Here is a 12684-nt window from a genome sequence, read left to right on the forward strand (position 1 = left end):
CCTATTGTATTGCTCGAGCGTGTCTTCACATTAATTAAAATTAATTTAAACAAGGTGATAGGATTAAAGTGCAGAGTAGAAAAAGGATAGATCAGAAAAAGGAGATAAGATAGGTGTATTCAAATAGGCAGAGCCTGATGAAATTTGCCCTAGGGTCCATCAGCAACTAGCCAAGCAACCTTTGAACCATTTACAATTATCTTTTAGAAATTAGGAAGGGCAAGAGAGGTCCTGGAGGACTGACAAGGGCAAAGGCATTGCCTCTGTTTGAAAAAGAGAGATCCAGGGAATTACAGATTAGTCAGTCTAACTTCAATGCTTAGAGAATTGGAACAAAGTTTTTAATCAGTTTCTAGGAATCTGGAGGACTTGATAAGGATGGGAGGTGCAGTACCTGTGATATTGTACCTTGACTTCTGTAACTTTGGATGTAACCTCTTGTGGCATTTCTGTGGAATAGGAAAATCTGTGTTTTTAATTATATGGTATATAACTGTTTAAGGACTGTATTGGAAGAGTAGCCACCTGTAACTTGCTGCAAAAATTGAGAAGAAAGGAGATGGCCTGAGGAATTGTGTGAATACACCTATGTTTGTCTTGGGCTGAGCTTTGTTTGCTGTTCTCTTTACTGGTGTGGACAAGGGAATACTAACTAAATCTGAAAGTAAGCCCAAACTGAGAGAGGCTCAAACACTATAAAGCATAGTTCAGAATTAAATGGCTACAGCAGGTTGAAAAGGCACGTGGAAATCTGCAATGTGTAACTTAGTGAGCTGAAATGAGGAAATAAGAAGTGGTGAGGACGTGGCTAGGCTGCACAGCTGTGGAAGAGCACTTCGGGACAGGCACTGGATCACCACCTGTGCACAAGCTGACACTTGCAGAGAGGACAGGCTCCATCTGGAAGGTATGCAGAGTGTGTATTAAAGGTAATGGTTTTGCTGCTGTCAGTGCTGCTGAGGCCCCAGGCATAGTGCTATGTCCAGCTGCAAGGATTGGGCATCAGGGACCATGGATTGGCTGAGGGCATCCCTAGATGTGGCTCTGGATGTTGTTGGAGCTGGATCCAACTAGCCTGTGGATGAGCAGACCAAGTGGTCTGTTGTTGTCCAAGGGATGGACAAATGTCCTCCTAGTTTATGGGAAAGCTGTAACTTGAATTCCATTGGTGATCACAAGTATGAGAAAGGCATAGGCAAGCCAAACAAGATGCCAAAACATGGGGTTAATTAAACTGGGGACTGGAGTGGGAGATGCGTGAACAGGGGCCAGGGGAGCAGCACTTCGCAAGCCTGGGGAAGGGGAGGGCCTGAGTGCAGTCACCTGCCCTGGGTGGGTGAGTCAGGTGATTCCAGTATCCGTCTGTTCTGGGGGAAGCACAGGGAAGGGAAAAGAGGGGAAGTGCACAGGATGCAGCAAGGAAAGGTCCAAAAGCTTAACTTTAGTATGGAAGACTATTGAATAAGAGTCTAGAGAGCTTGTGGTGCTTCCATTTTAGTAGGTACTCAAAAACCAACTTGTCAAGGCTCTGGACAGTATAGTCTGACTTGAGAGTTAGCCCTGAGGTCCCTTCCCACATGCTTTATTCAGAGTTTTAATAAGCTATTTCCACCCTCCTTATCTTTAGAGGATGAAATTTTTGAATCATAGGTGTCCCAGGTGCGAGTGGCAGTGCTCCCCCAGGTAATGTTAATTAATGGTTCAGAAGAGCCAGGTACTGCTGGGGTTGCTTCCTTCTGAGTAGTGTCTCTTAATAACATAAAAGCATTTGTTTCTCCATCAGGCTTTAAGAGGAAACAGTGTAATCAAATGTTTAAATTTCTTCAGTGCTTCAGCATTTTCTTTTGTTAGAAGCACCAGCATGTTTTCTACAACACAGGTGTTTAAATTCATAGCCCTTAAGAAACCTTTGCATCAAGCACATGGATTGGGTGCTTGAAGGAGATTGTTGCCTTGTAATATAATAAACATGTATCTAATCAGAGAAGCTGATTATTTCCCATCACAATAAATAGAAAACATGTGATCAGTGACATCAGCATCTATTTTTTCTTAGTGTTTTGCAAAAGTAATAGCTCTGAGCTTGTAATAGTGATATGTAATCTCTAACATGCAGTGGTTAAACATTAATATACATTGGCTATGTTTAAAGATCAAGAATGGCTCTTAGGAAGTGAAATGTTAACTCTCTTTAGCTCCATCAAGTTTTGTAAGGTGACTTCTAGAAGGAGTGTGGTGTTGTTGGGTTGGTGGTCTGCTGCATGAACCTTAGAAAAAATTCAATGCAATTATTAGAATATTGAAAAATTGACATTAATATTTCTGTTGAGGTCTGATTTAATAAGTTAAAAACATTTTGATTTTGAAGCAGTGCCGTAAAGCTGACAAGGCCACCTTGTTTGGAGGTGGTTGGGGGTTATTTCCTGTGATAGCTGTGACAGTCTGTAGGGTCATGAAGTTATCAGGCTGCTCCACCCTCCTTGCTGGGACAATCTCTCCTGACACTTGCACAGTGGCACAGAGACTTCAGGCCATATGTGTAATCTCGGTTAATTGTGTTAGGTATTTGTTCTCCTTGTTTAATGTTTGTCAGAGTCTTGTAAATGAAGTTGTTACGGTGTGCAATTTTATGGTGTCCAAGTTGGAAGTGATCCCGCTTATCTAGCTGACTTTCTACCAAGCTGTTCCTAGTGGTGGTTCCGCTTTGCAGGCAGCACACAGGAGGGGCAAGCAGGGCTTTCTCCTGAATTTTTCTTGAGATTCATTAACTCCAGATGGCAAATACGGTTTTATGCCGTTGTAAAAGGTGTTTTGTTCAAAAGGAGTTCTGGTACAAATGTAGTGGGGTAGAGGTTTTTGGAAATTTCGAATTACCTGTTTATCTCAGGAGCATCAATTATTGGCATTGCTGTGTGGAGACCCTGACTGGTGAGACACACAAGGAAGAAGGGGCTGATACGAAATATCCCACAGATATTGTGACAAAAGCATCATATTTTTTTCTGAATAGCAGAGTGACTGATTGGCTGTAGACATTCCTGACGCTGCCTGACAGAAAGGGTTATTTTATCTGAAAACAGTGCAGTTACAGATGAGAAAGCTTCTGAAAAATATCATTCACTTTTACTAGTGACATCCATCGCTTCCTAATTATGGGTACTTTGGGGTGGATAAACAAGTTTTCCATTGCTCCTCTGAAGCTTTTCATGTCCCTCCAGCAGCAGCATAGTGTTAAAGTTACCCCTTTATCCAGGGGCAGAGGGTCCTGTGGATTAAATTAATGCACACTGGTGTCTGTATGTGTTAGATGGACATTCTGCTGTTACAGCAATGGCAATGGCCAGTGACTGTAGGGAATGAATAATTCTGTGTAGGGTGGTTGAAGTGCAGATGATCTGCTAAACTGTATTTTGGAAGTCAGAAGTTTTCATTGACCTTTTAAAAGCAGAATCGGATCAGAGCAAGTCATGAGTCCACTGAAGAGAGAAATGCGTGATCCTTCTTCAGAAACAGGAGAGAGTCTCTGAATCTCCATTTTCCAACATGTGGTAATTTTGGTGGCAAGACTAAGGCTGCCATTGATAGTGCAGAAGCTCTTGCCCCTCTGGATGGCCCTGGAGCTGCCTTGGCCATGGCACTTACATCACCAGACCCTGATGGCTGCAAGTTTCCGTTGGCTCCAAGAGTAGGGTGTTCCTGTACCTCCTGGACAGCACCTGACATTGCTGCCTGTTGGTCCTCTGCTGAGACAGAGACATAAGTGGTATTTTTCCAAAGTGCAGGATTGCCCTGACCTTTTCCCACTGAATTTCTTGGTCCTGGTACCATACTTTGGACTTTTTCAGAAATTCAGATACATTTTTTTGAAAGTCATATGCAGTCCTTAGCACTGCCTAGAGATCTGGTGTTGATTCCAAACCCTCTGCTGCCTCCTGGCATCAGAGCAGGCGCTGGCAGCTGTATCCATTAGACAATGGCCTAATTGATCGGAAATGGTTGTATCCACAGAAGCCCTTTACCTGGCTGGCTGTCTTACGCTCTGGTGAGCTTCAGCCCACCTTCTGCATGGGGCTTGGATTTTCAGCTTGGCTCTTTGGAAATTTATTTTTCCTTGCCATACTAAATAATTCTCTTTTTATAGTCTTAGAGCAAGAGCAAGGCAGGAGATGTACTTTCTCTGTGTGCTTCTGTTTACATGCGGATAAAAATAACAGTTGGTTGAAGCATTGTTTGTTTTTATGTATAGATGGGCCGTGTGCTCCACCTATGAGTGCCTCTGCTTACATTTCTTTGTGTTTACTTTGTGTGATCAGTGGATTAGAACACGGGTATGGAGAAGCTGAGGATACCATGGTGATGTGGTCAGCATAGGTGCCTGTGTGTGTGGTGTGTCCAGGGAGGAATAAATTTTCAAAACTGTTGTTTAATTCCAGTGACTCTGCAGATGGCAAAGTATTTACAGTTGCTGAAATGATCTGTGCTGCCCTGTGCTGCCTTTTCTCTTTGAAGAGTATCTGCCTTGCAGCCCTTCCCTGGCTGCCGGTAATAGCAGTAATTAAAGCACACCTGGTAATGACAACAAACGTGATGTACCTTCTGCTGCCGAGGAGACTGATGTCCTGAGGTCGGGAGTGCCCATTGCTGTTTAATAAAAGCTCTCAATTTAAATATAGGCCCAAGGTTAAAACCACAGTCCATAGATAAGGTGGGAGTGGGTGGCTCTGTTCCCTGGGTCCATCCCTGGCTTCCTCCTGGGAACTGTAAGTAGGACAGGTTGAACTGAGTTGGTATTTTATTGTTGCCCTTTTGTCCTTAATTTTGTACTGCCTGCAGTAGGACTTTTTCCAAGAAAACCTAAAGGTATCATGTATCATGATATAAAGGGGGAGTGCAAATGAGATCAAAGTAATTTAAACCAAAAAATGTAGATTTGGTGATGCTGTGGTCCCCAGACTTGCCAAAGCTTCAGTGACCAACCACCCCAAGTGCCAGTTTTTGATGAGCATTGTTCATGGGTTGTAGCTTCAGAGTTCTGGAAACAGCTTTGGACATCTAAAACATTGAGTAAAACCTCCAAATGTTATTGAAGTTCCAGGGAAAAAGTGAACTGTGCTGATGGCTAAGTTTATATTCTCCAGAAAGTATGATTCAGAGCTTAATTTACTATAGGGGAAAAGGGGGTTATGGGAAAGAAAAAACTCGCCCCGAAACCTGAAATACCCTGTGCCCACTTTTTTGAAGACTGAAAGATGGAAATGGTTTGGTGTCCATCAACTCCCCAAAGACTTAATTTGTGGGAAACGTGGTTCCAGAGCAGAGGCCTTTTCAGGGAAAGTGTGGGAGAGCCCATCTGTCAATATTGTTCTTACTGCCTTTCCAGTGCTTTATAAATTGATAGCCTGGGATTTGTCTCTATTGCAGGTAAAGCTGTTTTCAAACCCTTGTGTGCTGGTATTTTACAGAAGTGAGACATGAATGCTCTGGGGGAAAATAGCATTGTGAGATAAGGGGTTCTGATACATGCATATAGCTTAAATTTCATCTTAGAAAAGAAGAGATAAAGCAGATGTTAATTGTAAAATTATACTTCACGTACACTTTTTTCTTACTGAAGTTATTTGATCTAGTTCAGCATACACAGCATAAACACATATGAGTGCTGCGTTTATCCATCCTAAAAATTTTTCTTTGAAACGGTTTTGTGATTTTGCAAATACATAGTTTAAATAGAGAGAGTAGATTTAGTATTCTCTCATGAGAGAGAATTTTTTTATAAGATTAAGAATCTGAAGTAACAGTCAATTTTTATGATGTGTTTTGAAGGAGAGCATTGCAGGTACACATTTTCTTCAAGCACTAGATAAGCAGTCTGGAATAGCAGTTTTAATCTGTTTTAATGATGTTTTTCCAATATGAAAGGGACCAAGAGATGCAGAAGTCTAAATGTCTGCTGGTAACAGTTGAATTGACGGGGGTTGTTTACAGAACATACAGGGAGTGGATGACTGCCTCATGCTAAGAGCATATATGTGACCTTTGTTCTTGGTTGAAAGTATAATTAAGAAATGTGTGCCTTTGTGTATTTAAAAACAATAAAACCATTCTGTTTGCTGACATTCAGGGATGGTGAATAGAGATCAAGTGTTTCAGTGAGTGCTGGTGGTAACTATTTTGTTTTTATTGATGCTTTGGTGCCTTTCTCCAATGCAGCTCTAACGAGGTCAAATCAAATCTTTTATTAAGCAGTACTCATATAAGTGAGGTAATGGCCTGTTGTCTTATCTATGTAGGTAAAACTCTCATCTTTTTCAGGTCATTGCAAAGGGAAAACTGAGGAATCCTGGCCTGGCCTGCCTTTTGTCTACAGTGCGTGCCAAGACTCTTGGAGATGTTTAATAGGCGCTGCTTTGTCTTGCTCTGCTAGTAAGGCCGTGTGCTTTCAACGTGTATCCAGCCGTAAAAACCTCAGAAAGGCAAAACAGTGGGCAGTTAATTTCTGAAATCCTTCAAGGTGGACTTTTAATTCTTTGTATTGTTCCTTAACACCTGACATTTCTGGGCTGGTCAGAGTTACTGCAGGTCACTTTGTGACAGACCATCTTTCTTACTCTGTTGTTTTGAAATGTTACAGCAGGAGCTTTTTGCTGCTGCAGCATTTGATGTTGTGTGTCTGCCATGTGTCTGCAGCCCACTTCTGACAGGTGGGAAACAAAGGAAATGTCTGACACGTGGCAGTGGCAGGTTTGAAAGGAGCAGCTGAGAGCTGCTTGGAGGTTTTGGACGTAGCTCTATCGGCCTGGGGTCCATAGGAAAGCAGCTCTTTCACTACACTCAGGGCAGCAGGGAATGCTGTCAGCAGGGTGCTGATGTTGGCAGGTCCTCACTGCTCATGCTCCCCAGCCTGCCCTGCTTGTCTCATCTCTCTCTGTGCCCAGCTGGCTGCCAACCTCTGCCTGGAGAGATGTTTTGCCATGGCAGTGCTGTCTCCCTTCTTAGTCCATAGCAGAGCATGCAAGTGGGTTTGATGGAGAATGGTATTCACAGCTGCTCAGGCACTGGGGTGGTCCAAGTGTGCTGGTGCTTAGGTGGGGTGGGCAGACAGGAAAAGTGCTGGTGAAGCATTCCCCATTCTCAGCCCTGGCCTTGCCAGCTCTGCAACAGCTTGACGAGTGGCCTGAGGTCTAGTTGTTACAGGATTTCTGTGTCACAATTGAATTAATGTAAACATTTCTAATAATGTGTGTATGTGCATAAATATATATTTATTTAACAGCTGTAGTGCTTGAACAACAAACTGCAAAGGGAGTAATGTAACACCTCTTAAACAAAAGAGGCAAGCAGAGGAAATTTCTTAATTTACCTTCTTTAAGCTGGATTGTGAAACATGATAAACAGCTACCTTAAGAGGAAAAGGGCATCACTAAGTAGGGGGAAGAGACTTGAAAACAAATACCCATTCTCAGTCCTGTTATAGCAGAATATCAACTGGAAAGAAATCTGAGCTCTTTAGAAAAGGCTAAGCAATAACATTATGAGAAGTGGGTATTTTTTCACCATGCATACAGCCACAGTTTTCTGACAGCATGAAAAATTTCTCTGGTGTGTAAATGGCTGGTTTTGCCTTGTGGTGAAGGGTCTCAAGATCTTCTGTCAGTTCTGTGTGCTGACCAGAGTGCAAACCTCCTTTTCTAAGGGTTGGTAACAAATAGAAAACTGACAACTTCGAGAGAATTTATTAAAGAGGAAATACTTTCCTTTTAATTATATTTTTAATTGTAGTTTTTGTTCATTTAGAGACAAGAAAATCTAGCCAGAGATCTTTCTCTTTTTCCTTGTGACTGCCTAAGATTAATGCCCAGACCCTTTAAATACCACTAATACGAGGAACAGAAGTTAAAAGAAAACAAAGTCTTGTTTTCAGTCGCTTTCCCACTTACTCATTTTGGATTCAATGCATGAATGACTTGTAGTTTGCCGAGGGTCTGAGTCGCAGGATCAAGGTTACAAAGGAGGTATTGTGATCACCTTTCTCTCCCCACCACCCTGCGCAGTCGAGTTGAAATCCTGCTTTTTGGCATCCAAGCTGTTGCTTTGGTGACCAATTATGACTCTAAAAGTATACATTGTGGTCTTGCTCAATAGCTGAAAGAGTGTAAGGAAAAAGATAAATGTGTTCAAACACAGCTCTATTTTACAAGCCTTCAAGGTGATTCAGAATAGAGTTGTTGGCGTATTTGATTTAACATGTATCGCTGTAGTGTTAGGAATTCAAATGTCAGTGTTACAAATCCAGAAAACATAATTAAAGGTGATTTAGTACTCAGAATGCTGTGCCCTTTACATACACATTATAATTACCTCTAATTTTTGGTAGCATGGAGTTCTCAGTTTCTCTAAGCAGCCCTGTTTCTCTGCAATTATTTAATTTTAGAAATAGTTATGTGTTAATCATTCAAACCTTTGTTTTCTAGAAACTTAAGATGCAGTCTGTAATTTTGGATTTAGTGTATGCATCTTGTGCTCCTTTATCTTATTGATAGTCCTCAAACATGTGAACCCAACAAGGTTTTATAAACTATTTTTGGAATGAGGAGGGAGCCTTATGACAGTGACATGGCGGGGGTGAAAGAGTGAGAAAAATGGTCAATTCCGTAAACACTTGACTATAACAGCTCCTTCACAGTTTAGGGAAAAAAATCCCAAATTAGTGTGCAAATAAAAGAAAATAGTGCAATTTCAGGGAGAAGAATCACATGTGATTAGGCAGAATTTTCTTTCTTTGAACACTTTCAGCCATGGTGTTTGCTGGATTCCTTCACTGCTTCCCACGGCACTTAATCTCCTTTGCTCTGCTTTGTGTGGTTGGTGAGGTCCTTGGGTTGGAGATGTCTTTGTGTTCAGACACCTCTGTCCACGCCACTCGCACACTCACCAGTGACAGCTGACATGATTTAATGACTGTCTGTTCTGTAAGGTGCTGACACCACAAGTTACTAATGCTCCGCTCAGGATAGTGAGTGTGGCCATTGTCCATGCTGGGTAGATTGCTTTGTTCTCCCCAAAGATTGGTGTTTATATTCCCTTGATAAAAGAAAAAGCATTCTGAGCAAAATGAAAACTTGCAGATCTGGCAGGCACTACAATATCACTAATAGCAGCAGATACTTAAGTAGCCTATTTTCATAATCCCACAAGTAGTTGTTAAAAGCATTTTCTCCTAGTGGGAGAATATCTCTTCGTCTATTGAGCTGCTTCTCAGCTATCACTGTATTTGTGACCTTAATGGAGTTTCTAGCAATTGTATGAAGATAGAGTAGGCCTTGTGTATATCCATAATTCAGTATTTTACTTTATACCTAGTAGCACCTCATGTTGGTGTAGATGAGATATTTGGGTCGCATCTGTACTGGTAACACAAACTGTTCCATGTCCTCGAAAATGTTCTTTCCTAGGTGGTGGATCTAAATTTAGACTACCTTTGTAGCCGCGTTTTGCTGTTTTAAATGAGATGATTCTCTTGGGCTAGATGGCATCTGCTACTGAAGTGGTACCTAGGGCAGAATTAGTAAATCAGCCTTTTCAAAGCATTTTCCCAAAATCTGGTGTGTGGAAGAGTATAGATTGACAAGCTGGTAACTTCTCATTGGAGTTTATGGGAATTGCAAAGTCAATTGCATAGTGCAGGAAAGCTGTACGATGCAGCTTGTTTTCTCTTCCTTGTGTAGTTTTTAAATACATTGCGACAGTTTTGAACTGGGAATAGTGTTTTAAGAGGAGACACTTCGGTGCTGCTGTGAGTGCAAATCACATGGTGCTGAAGAACCAGATTGTACAAAGAGGATTTCAGAAGCTGAAAGTAAAAGACTGTACTCACTGGTGATATGGGAATAACAAGTATGTTGCAAGTCAGATTACAATCTCATTATTTCAAAACAAAAGTTACCTGGGATAGGTATTCTTGTGTTGATCAATAAGCCAGTCTTCTGAAATGTCAAGTTTTGCGCCAGGAAGGACTAAGGCTTTAAAGTAAAGCATCTGTTGCTGAAACTTGAGCCTCTGATCCTTCTATTTAATCACTTGGTAAAAGAAAAGAGAAATAAAATACTCCCTGAGTTACTTAGTTTAAAAAAATACCTTTTTTTTGCATGTTGACCAGTAATTTGTAGGCTCTGAAAAGTGGGATGGGAGCCCTAATTATGGTGACTTGTAACATTCTTATTAAAGCTTTATAAAAATGAGTATTTTTGTAGAGTGCAGCCTTATTCCCTTAGTCATTTGTTCTCCAGGAAGCATCATCTAAGGATTGGTTGCAAAGCATGTGCCACCTTGTATTGTTCTCATCAATTTGCTGATGAACAGTTTGCTCTGAACCTGTCCCAGAATAAACGGGAAAATGTTTAAAGAAGTTTCAAGAATATAATCCATTCTCCATGGGCTGTTCTCCATGGTTGTCTCCAGCTGTCAGGGACTTACAGGTCCTGTCTTGCCTCTGCACTGATTCCTGGGTCAAAGGACAGGGCAGAGACAGAGTCTTTGGTCTGGCTGAGAAAGGAGACAAATCCTCAAAGGTATCTTTTCAAAGATGGGCTGTCCTCATTAACAGATCTTTATCAGGTGTACCTGCACTACTCGAAGGAACTTGGACAAGCTGTGCCATAAATTCTGAAATCTGCACTCTCCTCATTCAGTCAGTCTCTTATAAAAGGTGAGGAAGCATGTTGCAATGACTGATCCAAATACAACACACACCAGAAGATTCTCCCTCTGAAAAGCTGGCAAAGGCTTTAACCTCCTGGAAATATTGGTGATGAGGGAGGAGCACTGTTCTGGCTGTGGAAGAGTGCTCGTGCTTTCCTTAAAAGTTGTTTTCTGCAGAGGGACATGAGTTTTAAGATTTATTGGTTTTTTCCTGATGTTACTGAAATGTAACTGTAGACCCCGGGTGGGAGATTGTTTTGCAAAAGAAAATCAATCAAAATACTGCCTTGAAATAGTTTTTTTAGAGGTTTTACAGTATACAGTAATTGGGCTGCTGTGTGTAGATAAAACCTTTCTTGCAGAGATGATCTGGGCTTCACCAGTCTCTTCCCATCTCCTCCTGCTTGCTCCAAACCTGTTTTGTCATTAGCAGCACCAGCACAATAAATCAGGAGTCGGTTTCAGGTTAAAGAGAACTGTGTTCTTTCCCCGCTCACTGGTTCCCTGATCCGATCCACTGCACAAAACTATTGAGACAGGTGGGGAGGTGGCTGGACTTGGGCACCATGATTGCTTAACCCATCAGTGTTGCTTAAAGAGATGCTTAGCAAATTACTGCCTTGATTACAAGAGATGAAGATATATTGTTACACTAGAGATTGTTGTGAAAACTTAAGAGCATGTGCCCTGGGTAGCAGTGGTCCCTGTCGATGTGCAGGAGTCCTCTGCTTCTTTTAAAAGAACCTGCTATGGTTTTTGAAATATTGAAGTAAAAATTAAACTGTCTGAAAGCACACAATTATGCTCTCAAAAGTATCAATACTAGTACTTGACCTATTTTACTTAAGAGTTTTGGGACTATGAAGTCAGGTCTCAAACAAAATCTTTTTTTTTTCTCTTTCCTTTCTAGATATTGGCATTTGGCTTTCAGTTGTGTTCTCAGTGACTTGCCAGTGATATTATTGCTTAAAGCTTTTATGGATGAGCTCTAGATTTTTGCTCAAAATATTTGAAGTATAAAAGGGAGTAACCTCAAAACAGATGGATATCCTGGCTCTGCAGTGAAGGCTCGTGATTGATGAAATTTTCAACTTGAAGAGATCTTGCAATTACTTTTTCCAAAAAGTGCATGCACTGGTGGCCAGATTTACATCTTTCTGTCTGTTATCTAAAGAGACAACTGGTCATTCCAAGTGCCTTAGTATTTTGAGATGGGCAGTGAAGAGGCTGCTGTTGTTCCTTGAATCTCTTGGGGGACATCAACTTCATTTCTTCTAGAGGACTGGAAAATAATGGGAGGTAGTTAGATTTTTAAACTTTTAGTTTGAGGAATACTTTCCATTTCCTTACCAAAAGTGGAGTGATGAATAATGCTGAAATGATGTTTGTCTGTATGAAATGGCAGCTGGCTGCTTGTGCCCTCTTGAAGAGGAAGTAGGGACATGCTGCTTTAACTTCAAGAGCAGATCTATGCTGAATCTCAAATGACTAGACTCATACATGTGAAAAGGACCTGGATATAATAACAGCAATCATTTCATTCTGCAGATTTCCTAGCAGAAATAAATTAGTCTCATTGCTACATTTCTATTAAAAATTTCAAGAAAGAAAAAACACCATATCTGCCTCAACTCCCCACTCCCTTGGCACAGTCGGCTGCGCTTGATGCTCCTGGTGGTGAGATTTATCATTAAATGGTGACTTAAAAGTTGTTTGTCTGAGAGATATTGTGCTGTACTCTATATTATTACTTTGCTTTTTACCTCCCATCCAAAGATCTTAACTGGCATTGCAAAGTATAGGTCCTGATTCTTGTTTACAGGCAGCAGAGCTCCATAATGCAGAAGTAGAGTAGTGTGTTCAGTATTAAGGAACATCTCAAAAGAGCAACAAAAAAAGTGTTTTTAAAAAGATTTTGTCTTCCTTGGGGTTGGAGGGTTGATACACAAAGGCATGATGTCTTACTTGGGAGAAGCCTGTGGAGCA

At 41.2% G+C, this 12684-nt stretch overlaps 1 protein-coding gene across 8 annotated transcripts in view; it reads left to right on the forward strand.

The window, feature by feature from the left end:
- Positions 1-12684, forward strand: part of PTPRF (protein tyrosine phosphatase receptor type F) — a 377891-nt gene that overhangs the window by 95217 nt on the left and 269990 nt on the right. Inside the window, exon 1 of one of the 8 annotated variants that reach the window (XM_071564859.1) lies at positions 823-907. The exons of the other annotated variants lie outside the window; for them this stretch is intronic. The gene's annotated coding sequence lies outside the window, so the exon portion shown is untranslated. Of the gene's footprint in view, positions 1-822; positions 908-12684 lie in introns of those variants that run through there. 8 annotated transcript variants of the gene reach the window in all.

Source organism: Pithys albifrons, chromosome 10 (genome assembly GCF_047495875.1).
Source record: "Pithys albifrons albifrons isolate INPA30051 chromosome 10, PitAlb_v1, whole genome shotgun sequence".
Taxonomy (NCBI): domain Eukaryota; kingdom Metazoa; phylum Chordata; class Aves; order Passeriformes; family Thamnophilidae; genus Pithys; species Pithys albifrons.